General features: G+C 43.5%; 1 pseudogene across 1 annotated transcript in view; it reads left to right on the top strand.

Moving 5' to 3' along the window:
- LOC311101030 overlaps positions 1 to 14,685 on the top strand; it is a 39,591-nt pseudogene that overhangs the window by 9,860 nt on the left and 15,046 nt on the right. Inside the window, exons 6-11 of the transcript XR_014615746.1 lie at positions 5,412 to 5,587; positions 6,268 to 6,400; positions 8,155 to 8,304; positions 9,946 to 10,035; positions 12,830 to 13,156; positions 13,779 to 14,685. The exon at positions 13,779 to 14,685 is cut by the window's right edge and continues 149 nt beyond it. The product of XR_014615746.1 is annotated as an uncharacterized misc_RNA (transcript). The remainder of the gene's footprint in view (positions 1 to 5,411; positions 5,588 to 6,267; positions 6,401 to 8,154; positions 8,305 to 9,945; positions 10,036 to 12,829; positions 13,157 to 13,778) is intronic.

The raw sequence follows: 14,685 nt of genomic DNA, 5'->3' as shown, positions 1-14,685 counted from the left end.
GGGAACAAAGCGAGATGGCCACAGTTAGAGGACAAACTCGAACAGTGGGTTGTTGAACAGAGAGCAGCAAGTAGAAGCGTCTCTACAGTCACTATTCGAATGAAGGCAACAGCGCTAGCACGGCACATGATCATCGGTGAATTTCGAGGCGGTCCTTCTTGGTGCTTTCGTTTTATGAAAAGACGTAATCTCTCCATCCGCACACGAACTACCGTCTCGCAGCAACTGCCAAAAGATTACCAAGAAAAGCTGGTCACTTTCCGCGCATACTGCAAAAAGAAGATCACTGAAAAGAAGATCCGGCCAGAGCACATCACCAACATGGACGAGGTTCCACTCACCTTTGATATTCCCGTGAACCGCACTGTGGAGAAAACGGGGACCAGTACGGTGTCTGTACGCACCACAGGGAATGAGAAGTCATCCTTCACTGTAGTTCTCGCCTGCTAGGCTAATGGCCAGAAACTTCCACCCATGGTTATTTTCAAGAGGAAGACCTTGCCAAAAGAGAACTTTCCAGCCGGTGTCGTCATCAAAGCTAGCCCGAATGGCTGAGAGAAATTTACGTCAAGAGACCGGGTGGCTTTTTCCACACAGCTCCGTCCCTATTGATCTACGACTCACGAAGGCAGGAATAATCTCTGAACTGCCAGGCAACAGCAGCGACACTGACTCGGATAATGACGAGAGGGAGCCGGGCAGGTTGGATGCCGTAGTCGCCCAACTGTTTAATTCGGACACTGAAGAAGAAGAATTCGAGGGATTCGTGGACGGGGAATGAACTGAAAAAGTGAGCTTTACGTGTTATACGTAACTGAACAATGTTGAGTTATGCACTAACGTTTGATTTAGTGGTATCAGTTTCTTTTACTACGTGTTTACTGAATCAGGGAAAAGTTCCCCTCCACGTTTGGGAGAAGAGGGAGCAAGGCTGGGAGATATTGTTAATATGCACATTAACGTTTGAACAACGTTACCATGGGAGTGAACGGAGTTGTCAGAACGCTTAATAAAGTTTGACTTTATCTGACTGTTTTGTTGACATTCCCTTTAGCACAGCTCCATCTAGTGGATGCATAACGCAACCCCAGTCAAACGTTTGTCTGCAGTATCTTCTATTCTATGCGCCTTATAATCCGGTGCGCCCTATATATGAAAACAGTTCTAAAATAGGCCATTCATTGAAGGTGCGCCTTATAATCCGGTGCGCTTTATAGTGTGGAAAATACGGTACTTTTCAGTCGTGTGGTCAGGTGCCACAAAGAGGGTCCTCTGAAAATTAAAATAGGCTCAGAACAGGGCAGCACGGCTGGCCCTTAAATGTACATTTATTTATTTTTATTTAACCTTTATTTAACTAGGCAAGTCAGTTAAGAACAAATTCTTATTTACAATGATGGCCTACACCGGCCAAACCCGCCCTATGGTACATGGAGGGCTAACATTGATAATATGCATGTAAATCTCTCATGGCTCAAAGTGGAGGAGAGATTGACTTCATTACTTGTTTTTGTAAGAAGTGTTGACATGCTGAATGCACCGAGGTGTCTGGTTTGAACTACTAGCACACAGCTCGGACACCCATGCATACCCCACAAGACTTTGCCACCAGAGGTCTCTTCACAGTCCCGAAGTTCAGAACAGACTATGGGAGGCGCACAGTACTACATAGAGCCATGACTACATGGAACTCTATTCCACATCAGGTAACTGATGCAAGCAGTAGAATCAGATAAAAAAATTAAAAATTAAAATAAAAATACACCTTATGGAACAGTGGGGGCTGTGAAGAGACACACTCAGGCACAGACACACATGATAAGACACGCACTCTACACACACGTGCACATGGATGTTGTATTGTAAATATGGAGTGGTGGCCTGAGGGAACACACTGAATGTGTTGGGTAAGGTGTTTATGATATTTAATGTCATGTAGTATTTTAAACTGTATGTAACGGTCTTATGTTGCTGGACCCCAGGAAGAGTAGCTGCTGCCTTGGCAGGAACTAATGGGGATCCATAATAAACCCCAGGAAGAGTAGCTGCTGCCTTGGCAGGAACTAATGGGGATCCATAATAAACCCCAGGAAGAGTAGCTGCTGCCTTGGCAGGAACTAATGGGGATCCATAATAAACCCCAGGAAGAGTAGCTGCTGCCTTGGCAGGAACTAATGGGGATCCATAATAAACCCCAGGAAGAGTAGCTGCTGCCTTGGCAGGAACTAATGGGGATCCATAATAAACCCCAGGAAGAGTAGCTGCTGCCTTGGCAGGAACTAATGGGGATCCATAATATATATACAAATGACATCCTTGCCTTACCGTTCGTTGTGGCTGGCAACGCGACATTCTTGGTCCATAACTCACATTGACCGTAAATATCACAGTAGCCACTAGCCAGTAAGCACAAACTATTTAACAATCAAAGCTTTTCTTTCTAAAACATATTACAATATTGAATAATGCAATCAAACCATATTACACTCTTGAATAATGCAACAATCCACAAACGTACAGACAATTAAGTTTATGTTCTCGTCAGCACACATTCAATTAGCTGACAATACACAGCTAACTCCTGCTAGCTAATTAACATGATCAAGTAACGTTAGCATATCAATAATGAACGCTTACCCCTCCCATATAAATATAAAAGTGCAGTAACGTTATCATGCAGTGGAATTCATATTATAATACAGGCTACACTGCTAGGTAACCTTAGCTAGCTAGTGTTAAGTTGCGTCAATTCAAATCTGGTATTAGGAACAAAAGAGGTCAATACACGTCTTCTAAATAGACCACTATTTTAATTAATGCAAACCACTTCAATGGTAAATATGATGTTCGTATATACGGGTCCACTGAAATACCACGCAGGGCACTCGGAGAACTAATCCATTGTTACAGGTTCTTCTTCAAATACTCAGACAGAGATATTTCCCACTCCCTGCTGGCCAATCAGAGTAGAGACTGAGCGTGGTTTAGACTTACTCAGCCAATCCGTTGGCGCACCGGCTGGTCCCAGCCCCTTGGCGCTCCACCGTTGCACACTGTTGCCAGGCATAAGTTTTTATCATAACAACCTGTGGAGTCAGCACCCAACAAAAGACACCATTCCACTGTACTGTGAGTACCTAGTTCAAGGACGGTTCACAGACAACGGTTCACAGACAACAAAGAGGCCAGTGTTCGTATCTGTAAGAAATACAAGTCTTATCTGTCCTACCCCCTAACGTTCCTCACATGAATCACAGCTGGTTATGTGAAACAATTTATATCGGTATAGTACAAACCTTCTATGCTTATCATTAATGCATTCCTTCTAAGCTATTCATCACATACAGATCCAGTTATGAGAAAATAGTTCCCCACACTAGCAAGCTAAACAAAATAATGTCTGCATCCTCACATCAACGTGCTGGCTATTAGCTGAATGTATAGCTGGGCGAGATATAGATATTTTTGCCACAATGTTGGGCGCTAGCTGTCTAGACAGTTTTTAAAATAAATGTGCAATGAGCATAAAACAATTATATTTATTTATTTATTTATTTATTTAGGAATTGCCTTGGCAACTCGTTCTCATTCTGAGAAACGTTTATCTTATCCAGGTAGGCCACTTTTAGAGCGACGGACAGGAGACGGAGACGGACAGGCGGGTGTATTCATTAAGTTCAACCTTGTTAGGGAGCACATTGGCTAGACTTCATATATAAAGATTAGCTGGCTACTCACGTGGGCTTGTGCTTTGAATTGAGACCTGTGTTCATTTTCTATAATATCTGCTACCATTTGGTCGTTGTTAGTGGATTTGCACTGCATTGTGCACGGCTATGGTCTAATTTGTAACAAAAATGCATTTTCATAGACCTACTTGAAAGCAAGATGAGTGATAATTGCAAGAAAAGCAGGTTAAACTATTTTTATTAAATAATGATGTTTATTGGTGGGTTTTATGGTTGTGGAAGGCTTATATTTAGCCTCTGTATAATTTTACAAGCCCTGAATTCATTAGATTATTCCTGACTGTTTGAAATGCAGTTTATTGACCTTTTAATTGCGCAACAAAGCTTATTTAGAGAACGTTAAACTATCTATATATATATATCATGAATCGCCCATACATTTTCAAATATTTAGATTTGTAGGCCACATCGCCCAGCTCTAGCCGATTTTTGACGTTTAGCTGAACCATCGCTCTAGCGTATTAAAGTTACCATAGAACAAACCAGGCTTCATTTTATGGTAGTCATTATATGAGGTAAAAGCAAATGGCTAGTGGCTAAAAAAAGTTGATAATTCCCTGGAGAGTTGCTTCTTGCCTGGAACTCAGTGGCTCAGTGCCGTCATGCAACAAAAAATAATATCACCGATTTTAAAGCTACGGCGACTATTTCAGAATGTAACTGTTACTACAATTTCAGGTAAAAACTCAATAAAACAAGTCTCCAATAAGGAAAATGTCTACTTTTCAGCTGTTTCAAAAACGTTGTTCTATTACAATTTGTACTGTGAGAGTGTTGGCTCAACAAAACAATTCTGTTTACAGAGTTAGAGGGGGGTAACTGCCGGGCTAGTGTCGTACGTTACCTCTGGAGGTAGAAGTCGAGAAGTGACAAGTTCGCTATTTTACATTGCGGTAATATGGTAATATGTGTAACCGAGGGTATTTTTGTGCGATATAAAAAAAAAACATTATTCTTTGTTTACGCTGACATGTCGCGACCCACCATTTTAAGATGTCCGCCACCCACTTTTGGTCTAGGGCAGGGACGATACCAGTGTCATGATGCTCGTTAGTATCGTGGCAAGGAAACAAAACAGGAAGTGGATTTGACTTCTTTAGGAAAACAGCCCTAATGTTGGAAACAAACATCATTGTTGTCATCCAGAGTCACATTTATTTTCCAAGCTCTATAGCACACAATATTTTACATACAGCAGGTTGGACCAAAGAGTTAGTTCTACTTTGTTTTCATTTTTGCTATGTAAAAAATTTCTATACCTGGTATCGCCCCGGCCTTACTTGGGTCCGTGACCCATACTTTAAGAAAACTGATTGACCCCTATTAGCATTTCCTTTGCGACCCATACTTTAAGCTGCTTGTCCCACCATTAGCATGTCCTTAGCGACCCATACTTTAAGCTGCTTGTCCCACCATTAGCATGTCCTTTGCGACCCATACTTTAAGCTGCTTGTCCCACCATTAGCATGTCCTTTGCGACCCATACTTTAAGCTGCTTGTCCCACCATTGGCATGTCCTTTGCGACCCATACTTGAAGAAAGGCTACTTTATGACAGTGCACACACATCACATATTTTTATAAGCATCGTTTCCATCATTGTGCTTCTTGGATGCTACTTGTCTTGTGTAGTGTCTTACTGACTGTCCTTCTTGCTCTGTAGAAGGAAAGGCTGCAGCCGCGACCCCTAAGGCAGCCGCGACCCCTAAGGCAGCCGCGACCCCTAAGGCAGCCGCGACCCCTAAGGCAGGGTCGACTGCCAAAGCAGCAGCAGCTCAGAAGAAGGCTGAAAGCAGCAGCAGTGAGGACAGCTCCAGTGAAGACGAAGCGCCCACTAAGGTACTGAAACTGATCCACAACACACCACCTCTCCACCAGGGGTGTATTCATTAGTCGCACACCGTTGCAAAACCCGTTTTGCACCGGAAACGGGAGTTTCTATTGAAGAAATTGAGGTAGTTCCCTCCCTGTTTCGTTTTCTTCTGTTTGATTTCCTAGTGAATACACCCCAGGACTGCTGTCTGTTTGGTTCCGTTTGGATCCTAGTGAATACACCCCAGGACAGGTGTTCACGTTACCATGGGAGCTGTGTTGCCAGTGACAGTCTCCCTTCCTAGGCGTGGCACAGCATCTCCTTGTTCTGACAAACCAGCCTTGTGTCATACGATGCAGTGGAAGATTGGCCATAAACTATATATTGTGGAGTAAAATGTGTGTATTGTTTTGGGAAATTAAAGAAGAAAAAAAAACAAAGGCCCCAACAGTCAACAGTGAAACTCAGTCATAAAATATGTAAGTTGTAGCTTTTTCATGAAGATGTGTAATTACAAAAACTACCACGGCACTCTTCATATTTGGTTCGAGTTAAAAATGCCTTTTATTATTTTGGCGTGTCCACAAGGACAATTTTAAAACCCCACATTTACGACTTTTCGGCTGCTTTGCTTTCTTCAGTGTCTACGAAGTAGCCAGATAAGGGAAACTTTTGCTGCCAGTACTGACCCAGTCTCTCCTAACAGACCCCAGCGAAGGCCCCTGGCCCTGGCAAGACCCCTCCAGCGAAGGCCCCTGCTAAGAAAGTCGATGACTCTAGCAGTGATGACTCTTCGTCAGACGAAGAGGAGGCTCCTCCCAGCAAGAAGACCAAACCAGGTGTGTATTTCTGCATAGTAGTATCCAACTGTGTTTTTATATTTATCTATCAGTATCACAGGTTGTTAAGAGAGAGAGAGAGAGTAGACACCGACGGTAATGTTTTATCGAGACAATCACATGGTATGTTTGTTTACAAAGAGAACATGGAGCAAACAGAAGTGACTTCCACTGTCGAACAGCACAAGAGGTGATTTAAGATACACTTGAAATTCACTAACGTTTGCCAGCTAAATATCTTATAACTAACTATAAGTTAACTTATAGAGCTCAGGGCTCTAGTTATGCTTTTCGTTTGCTAACTTTCTAGCTATAGGTGGCTAGCTTGCAATATCATGCTTCTTATCAATCAATATCATGCTTCTTATCAATCAATATCATGCTTCTTATCATTTTTTTGCTTGATTCCTTTTTCTCTCAAGTTCAGTTTTCTCTTTTTTATGGTTTTCCAGGTTTTCGTTTTAATCATTTTTTTTTTTTTTTCGTTTTGTCTCAAACCTTTTTTATATATAGAACATCCAGAACAATGCTTAAACCGCATCAGGAGACCAATTTTGAAGTCTGGGAAAAAATTGAAGACGTTTGGATTTTTGGGTGTAGTTTATTTTATACATTATTTTGTTTAGCTAGCGTGCTTGCTAGCTAGCTAAGGTTACCTAGCAGTGTAGCCTTTAATGCAAATCTGCACTAACAAGAGACTGTTGTTTGGTTAGCGATGTTTCTGTAGCGCTCATGTGAATGCAGAGTTTGCTAAACAAATGGCTACTGGATTGATGCAAATAATCATGAGAATATCATTCTGTCAGGTCGGCATACGCTACTTTTGTAGTTAACATTTACTTGAGAAGGTTTTTGGGAAAGCCGTGCCAACTCTACCAGAGGAAGGTTAACGTTAGCATCATCGCTAACGACTACACAAAATATAGACGTACGTGCCCACCGCAGACACACACAGACGGGCATTCCTGTGCTGTTTCAGGAAGTTGCAGGACGATACGAATCACTGACGCGTTTAATTTTTTTTTCTTATGATTAATTAACTTGGGCAAAGTAATGGATTTTCTAATAAGTTTAACACATTTAGTTGATTTCCTAAATTCAATATGTGTTTGAATATTGTTGAATTCCTTTTTAATGTCTGGATTCCGTCTGCGTTCTCTGGATTTTATAGGGCCTTAAATATAACTTTATGAGCTGGGGTTGTCTTTCCTTGCATTTAGTTTGCTTGCTTGCGCCTGTTAGCATTTAGCATAACATAGCTAGGGTCCGCTATGGACATGTTCTTGTACTTTGTTAGCATACTTATCATTTAAAACATTTTAGTTTAGAAGGAAATAGCGCCCCTTGTTTGCAGTGCCGGTAGTACCGTATACTCCGGTGTGGTACAGGAACGGTATGGAAATCTGTGTAAATACCGCCCAACCCTAATGACCAGTGGTGTAGTGGAAGGTCAATTCAAACTCAATTTACCCACCTTGTTATACTGTGAAATAGTTTACCCACCTATAACACTAGATAAGTGTTTTTAGCATTACAGTTGAACCACATATTTACCCACAGCACCATACACCCACGGCACCATACACCCACGGCACCATACACCCACGGCACCATACACCCACGGCACCATACACCCACGGCACCATACACCCACGGCACCATACACCCACGGCACCACACACCCACTGCACCATACACTATTTGTTTCTTGCTCTCCATCCCTACAAATGCTGTGTGTGTGTGTGTGTGTTTAGGTGCATACAGTGCAGTCCCACCCCCTGGAGCTGCAGTGAAGAAGGTCCTGGCTCCTACAGTGGCCAGTAAGGCCAAAAAGGACCACTCCTCAGACAGCAGTGATGACAGCAGTGATGACAGCAGCGATGAGGAGGAGAAGAAGGTGTCAGGTAACAAACTGCTGAACCCTGGGACGTGTCAGAATACCCGTACTTGCTTTAAAATAGAAAGTTTTATAGTTTGTTAAATTTCATTTAGACTTTTCATCTAGTCAAATTCCTTGCACACTATTGAGGAAGAGAATTGTCTTTTCACACTTTGACCACAGCTGATAATCAGCTCTACGAGCATTAGTGGCGGGGGAACAAGCGCGATTTTGCGTTAGATGACACCTTCTCAGTGCGGATGAGTAGTATGCTGATATTTGTTGCTTACTGCATAAGTTTTTTACTAAACAGTATGTTGTAAGTAGTATGATTAGTACACAGTATTTCGTTTTAGTAAGTGGCGGCGGCGGCATTTTACGTGTAGCTCAGTTGGTAGAGCACGGCGCTTGCAACATCCAGGGTTGTGGGTTTGATTCCCACGGGGGGGCCGGAATGAAAAGAAAAAAAACGATGTATGCACTCACTAACTGTAAGTCGCGCTGGATAACAGCGTCTGCTAAATTACTGAAAATGTCAAACTGCAAAATACACTAAAGAATATACTTTAGTATTCACATACTGTAGCTCTTCATTATACATTTCGAGTTGCATAAATACAAAGCACGTGCCGAAGGACCATGTATAGCTAGCCGTGCCACTAGAGATCCTGGTTCGAATCCAGGCTCTGTCGTAGCCGGCCGCGACCGGGAGACCCATGGGGGGCGGCGCACAATTGGCCCAGCGTCGTCCAGGGTAGGGGAGGGAATGGCCGGGCAGGGATGTAGCTCAGTTGGTAGAGCATGGCGTTTGCAACGCCAGGGTTGTGGGTTCGATTCCCACGGGGGGCCAGTATGAAAAATATAAATAATGTATGTACTCACTAACTGTAAGTCGCTCTGGATAAGAGCGTCTGCTAAATGAGTTAAATGTATCTGACATGACGCCAAACCAGATGGATAATTACCATATGAGTACCAGCTAGCCAATTCCTTTCATTACTCTAACAACGTGCAAACTCCTACAATAAGAAAAGCATATTACACTAGAAACAGTAACAAACTATAGCATAGTATGTTTTACAATTCGCTTACATGACGCACGAGCAAACTAATACAGCTGACGACATATACATGAAAGGCGAAGTAATTTGCGTGAGTAAATGTAAGTAACCAACTAACATTGATAAGTAAGCAATTCTATCAATAACAACATGCTTGAATTGAACTTACAAACAAATATTTTCAGAGACTGAAGCGTGACAAGAAATGGCTGCACAGAAAATAACCGTAGTGTTGTTTTTAGCTGCTGGTCTGCGTGCAGAATGACTTCTCTACTCACGGTATTTGTGCAGTCTTTCTGCTCCACTAGGGGGCGATAAACACCATGGAACACAATGAAAGTCACTCTTAACCACTAAAATAAAATAATCTGTTACCTTCTAACAGGATGGCAGCACACATGGCAACCTATATTTGAAGGTTTTACCTGTGATGCGTGACCGTCTACCTACTTTACTTTAGTTGAATGCACTGATTGCTAGTCGCTCCGGATAAGAGCGTCTTCTAAATGACTCATTTCCAATTTTAAACGGCTCCTCTTTATCGTCAATAGCTAAAGCAGCCCCCTGAGAGATCTCTGACGTTACATTACTCTCCTCCGCTAAAGCAGCCCCTGTGAAGGCCACCCCAGCAAAGACTGTGACCCCTAAACCTGCAGCTGCTGCGAAGAAGGCCGAGTCTAGCTCCGAGTGCACAGGTAGGTACTAAGATTTAACATTTAAGTCATTTAGCAGACACTGTTATCCAGAGCAACTTTCAGGCGCAGTTAGGGATAAGTGCCTTGTTCAAGGGCACATCGACAGATTTTTCACCTAGTCGGCTCAGGGATTAGAACCAGCGACCTTTCTTTCACCGCTGAAGTCCTGCCTAGTAACAGAAATGTATTGGCAGTCCAGATGTGCAAGGAGGAGACTCTGCCTAGAAGGAGGGTATAAATATATGTGCTTGTGTAAACAGGTCTTTTTGTCTTTTCAGCTGTTTGACCCAGTGGGTGAATACGCTTGGTTTGAACTTTGACTAGTCCTCCATTTTGAGTTTTTACTCTGTCAGAACCTAACAATACCTAACCATCTTTCCTATAGTGTTGCCATAATATTTGAATTGAGGAAGTGTGATCATAAGCATTAGGATATTTTAGCGATCCGTAGTATGTCCTAAATGCTCACCAGCCTTCAGATGTGAGTACAATTACACTTGAGATTCATTTTAAGGCTATGGATGTGAAAGTTGTAAGTTACCATTTCGAAACGTTTTGGTCAGTTGTATGCTGCTGCTTTGCGATCTATTAACAGCAAGGGTTGTGTTAAATAGGCTCAATATTTTTTACTGATGCATTTGGCAATATTCAATTTATACGCACAAAACATATAAACTAAAGTATTCACTGTGAGAGTTGCTAGGATACATGTAGGCCGTTCATATATATAGTTTATGTGCAGCACTTAGTTCAATTTATCGAATCAGTTATTATTATTATTTTTTGCGCAAACCGCGAGCAACACATGTCAAACTCAAGACATTTCTCTCAAACACAGGGATGTCGATTCGCACGGGACTAGTATTATCAGAGGGAAAAAAACAGTAGGTTATTCTGGCTGGAATTGTTACTCTCCTGCCATGTATAAATGACTGACATGGCAGATTGGGACGGGACTAAAATGACAGATGTGGTGTTTTGTGTTTGTGCGCATAATTACATTACCCAACCCCCCCCCCCCCCCCCAGTAAAACAAATCCCATCCCAATGGGGCACAATAGGGCCTGACCTATAGCGTCATAATCAAATCAATAAATTGGTAAAAAAAAAAAAAAAAAAAATCTGAACACGGTAACACTTGACAGCAAAATGGTTGCAGAGGACGTTACAAATAAACTAAAAATGGGGGAATGTTTACTGGTTGCTCAGGAGGTAAAGGGGAATGTTTACTGGTTGCTCAGGATGTAAAGGGAAATGTTTACTGGTTGCTCAGGAGGTAAAGGGGAATGTTTACTGGTTGCTCAGGAGGTAAAGGGGAATGTTTACTGGTTGCTCAGGATGTAAAGGGGAATGTTTACTGGTTGCTCAGGAGGTAAAGGGGAATGTTTACTGGTTGCTCAGGAGGTAAAGGGGAAGTCAGATGTGTGGAATAAATGTGAAAATACTGGAGATCAAGTAAAAGAAGGTAAGGAGCAAGCGCCGCCCAGTACATCACTGGGGCCAAGCTTCCTGCCATCCAGGACCTCTATACCAGGCGGTGTCAGAGGAAGGCCCTAATAATTTTCAGACTCCATTCACCCTAGTCATAGACTGTTCTCTCTGCTGCCACACGGCAAGCGGTACCGGAGCGCCAAGTCTAGGTCCAAGAGGCTTCTAAACAGCTTCTACCCCCAAGCCATAAGACTCCTGAACAGCTAATCATGGCTACCCGGACTATTTGCACCCCCACCCCATCTTTTTACGCTGCTGCTACTCTGTTAATTATTTATGCATAGTCACTTTAACTCTACCCACATGTACATATTACCTCAATTACCTCGACTAACCGGTGCCCCCGCACATTACACCGGTACCGGTACCCCCCTGTATATAGCCTCACGATTGTTATTTGTACTGCTGCTCTTTAATTATTTGTTACTTTTATTAAGTATTATTTTATATTGTATTCTTTTGTGATTTTTTTTTGGGGGGGGTATTTTTTCTTAACTGCATTGTTGGTTAAGGGCTTGTAAGTAAACATTTCACTGTAAGGTCTACACCGGTTGTATTCGGCGCATGTGACAAATAACATTTGATTTGAATGAAGCGCTTAAGGAACCTCATGGGCACCCTTAACCTTTTCACTTAATTTAAGGGGGAAATTCGCCTTAAAATGTTGTGTGCAACTGACTTAAAGTTAAGGGAAAAGATAACTGGAAATTTGACTTTTTAAGATGATTTATGCAACCGGCCCAGTACCCCAACAGCCCTCCCCCAGTACCCCAACAGCCCTCCCCCAGTACCCCAACAGCCCTCCCCCAGTACCCCAACAGCTCTCCCCCAGTACCCCAACAGCACACGTTTTTGTTGTAGTCCCGGACAAACTCACCTGATTCAACTAATTGAGGGCTTGATGATGATTAGTTGACAAGTTGAGTCAGGTATGTTCAGGGCTACAACTAAAATGTGTACTGTTGGGGGGGGGGGGGGGTTACTGGGGTTGAGAAACTGTTCTAGCGCAACGGTAAACACAGCCATTAATACATCTTCATCCGGTTTTCCACGTGTAGTTTGAATAACAAAACACAATCATCATGTTGATTTTGTTGCGAAAACGTTTCTTAAATGGAAGCAAAAGGAATCAAACGGGAGGAACCTAGCTGAATTTGTCCAATAGAAACTCTCGTTTTTAGTTGCAAAACGTTCTGTTTGGTCTAATGATTACATCCCTGAGTTGAGGTTGCATAATGTTGGTGTTTTTATTTTAAAGTTGAAGTGAACATCGGTCTCATTGCTTCTCTTGTTCCTCTCTTAGACTCTGAAGATGAAGAAGAAGCAAAGAAATCAGCAGCTAAAGTTGTAACACCTAAGGTTACTCCAGCTAAAGCCACCCCAGCTAAGGCTGTCCCGGCAGAAGACTCTTCCTCGGACTCGAGCTCAGAGGATGATGATGATGATGAAGAAGAGGGGACAGTGAAAGTAGCACCAGCTAAGGCGGCGACTCCTACGGTGACCCGAGGCAAGGCTGCAGAATCCTCCTCTGACTCAAGCTCAGAAGATGAGGAAGAAGCTAAGAAGCCTGGTGCCAAGGTCACTCCAGCCAAGACTGCCCCTGCTAAGAAAGCCGACTCGTCAAGCTCAGGTAAAATAGACTAAATAGGACTGAGTCATTTTAGAACTGGTTGCTAGAGAAGACTGAGTCCCAGATCTGCTTGCGCACGTCTTGGCAACTCCTATGTCATTGATGAGTTGGCAAGACAACACAGAATGATCTGGAACTCAGGCTAGAGAAGAATATGCTTGGTTTGTTTCAATATACACAGGGTTGATGTTACAAAAAACGTTAAACGATGCAGTATATTGCTAATCATTCTCGATGTTCTGCTCAGGGTCAGTAGTTGGCTAGATAGACGTCACAAACAGGAGAACTATCAGATCTAAGGTCCATGTTGCTTCTGTTCTCACCCAGCACCTGTTGGTTAGATGCTACTCTGACATTTTTTAAATTTAAATAGTGGATGCAATCGAAACTAAGTTGAAAGTTGTCAGTTACCTTGTGTGTAAAATATTGAGTTCTTTTAACCACGGTTTGTTGGCTGTTCTTCATTTTATACTTTTGTCATCTACAATTAGAAAAACATTAGTTCATGTTACATTTCTATTACTAACTTGGCTGGGACTTTAATATCAAACATAACCACAGACTCTAACTGAATCTACCTCCATTTTGAATGCTGACTTGTTCCCGTCTGTCTGTCCTGTAGACTCTGACAGCAGCTCTGAGGACGAGGTACCAGCTACCAAGAAGCCTGCAGCCGCCCCCAAGGCCCCAGCCAAACCTGCTGCAGAAGGCAGCTCCGACTCCGACTCTTCTGAAGATGACGAACCCCCAGCTAAGAAGGCTAGCCAAGCCCCTGTTGCTAAACCAGCCTCCAAACCAGCCACCCCCGTGGTGACCAAACTAGCCCCAACCAAACTAGCCCCAACCAAGGCTGCAGCCGAGAGCAGCTCCGATTCTGACAGCGACAGCTCGGACTCAGAGGACGAGGTCGCCACAGCCAAAAAGACCACCAAACCTGCAGCCGCAGTCAAGACTCCTGCTTCAGCCACAACGCCTGCAGCCAAGAGCCCTGCAGCCAAGAGCCCTGCAGCCAAGAGCCCTGCAGCCAAAGCTGCGGAGTCCAGCAGCAGCGACGACAGCTCTAGTGATGAGGAAGAGGTGGCCAGTAGAAAGACTGTTACCCCGGTCTCCACCCCGAAGACAGCCAAGGAGGACAGCAGCTCAGCAGACGACAGCTCTAGTGATGAGGAAGAGGTGGCCAGTAGAAAGACTGTTACCGCGGTCTCCACCCCGAAGACAGCCAAGGAGGACAGCAGCAGCGACGACAGCTCTAGTGATGAGGAAGAGGTGGCCAGTAGAAAGACTGTTACCCCGGTCTCCACCCCTAAGACAGCCAAGGAGGACAGCAGCAGCGACGACAGCTCTAGTGATGAGGAAGAGGTGGCCAGTAGAAAGACTGTTACCCCGGTCTCCACCCCTAAGACAGCCAAGGAGGACAGCAGCAGCGACGACAGCTCTAGTGATGAGGAAGAGGTGGCCAGTAGAAAGACTGTTACCCCGGTCTCCACCCCTAAGACAGCCAAGGAGGACAGCAGCAGCGACGACAGCTC

Source organism: Coregonus lavaretus (assembly GCF_964263955.1).
Source record: "Coregonus lavaretus genome assembly, chromosome: 25".
In the NCBI taxonomy this organism is placed as follows: Eukaryota; Metazoa; Chordata; class Actinopteri; order Salmoniformes; family Salmonidae; genus Coregonus; species Coregonus lavaretus.
Note: the sequence above shows the minus strand (reverse complement) of the source record. Positions and strands in the feature narration are given on the sequence as shown.